Genomic DNA, 1,349 nt, shown 5'->3' with positions numbered 1-1,349 from the left:
CCCCAGCACTGTGTCCACCCCAGACGAAGAGCCACTCACTCCCTCAGGAGCTGAGGGTCAGGGAGTGTCTTGAAGCCTCAGAGGGCCTTAGGCAACATTCCAATGTATCTGCTAAGCAAACCAAAACACAACTTGTCTTCACTGTCAGAAAGAAAGAGCATTAAAAAATAGTTTTGGAAAAAAAAAGCCTAGCTCACTATCTCTTCAACTCCACAAACACTGGACGTTCAGAGGAGATGAGTTGGAAAAACCCTTGTAAACCTCCAATGGCTAAAGTCAGGTAACAAGACCAGAAAATAACCCATTCCATCCAGTCGACTCCCACCCACAGCGACCCCAGAAGACAGGGCCAACGGTGGCATTTCTCCCTTTCCTGAGGGCACTGGTGGTTCAGGGGCAACATCCTCACTTCCATCGGGGAGACCTGGGTTCGATTCCTGGCCAGTGCAGCACGTGCGCAGACACTCCCCGTCTGTCAGTGAGGCTCAACTCTGATGCTGAACAGTTTCAGTGGAGCTTCCAGACATAGAGGGACCAGGCAAAAAGGCCTGGCCATCGGGGTCTGAAAATCAGCGAATGGAAACCCTTCGGAGCAGAGGTCACTCCCCCGGGCACGCAGTCACCAGGAGGAAGAGGCCTACTTAGCAGCAACCAAGAGCAGCAGCAACCTTCTTCTGACGAGGACAATGACCTGCCCAATTATCTGCAGGGGGGTGAGGACAATGACCTGCCCGATTATCTGCAGGGGGGTGAGGGGCAGGAGAGAAAGCCAGCGAACACGCGTGTGGGGCACCAGAGCCACAGGCAGCAGCCACCCACGGCCACGTTACTGAGGCCGGCTGGGTAACGTCTCCCAGTAAGTTCTGTGGATTGCCCCCCACCCACCCACCAGGCGTGCTGCTGATGCGTGAACCCCAGAACGAGGAGCGGTTGATTTTTCGTTTTTATTCTTATGACGGAAAGTAAATGCACAAGTACAGAGAATGGCCTAAGGAGCTCTATGTGTGTGTCAGCCACTTCAACAATTGTTGAGTTTTTGTGTCACCTGCATGCACACCGTGTCCCCCACATACCCTGGGTTACTTGGTGTCACCTGCACCCAGACCGTGTCCCTGGGCTTGACTTCCTGACCCACCCAGGACTATCTTGGAGCAAGTGCCAGCCATCATATTATTTCACACAGTATCTCAGTATACTTCTCTAAAACATAAAGATTCTTTTAACAAATGCATCAATCCTATGATCACATCTAAAAAAAGATCAGTAATGACTCCTTAATGCCAACTTTGGTGGTTTAAACCCACCAGCCACTCCACTGAGCAATCTACTTCCGTGAAGATTTACAGCCT

This window comes from Orycteropus afer, unplaced genomic scaffold, assembly GCF_000298275.1.
Source record: "Orycteropus afer afer isolate SDZICR_OR568_19922 unplaced genomic scaffold, OryAfe1.0 scaffold00358, whole genome shotgun sequence".
NCBI lineage: Eukaryota > Metazoa > Chordata > Mammalia > Tubulidentata > Orycteropodidae > Orycteropus > Orycteropus afer.
Note: the sequence above shows the minus strand (reverse complement) of the source record.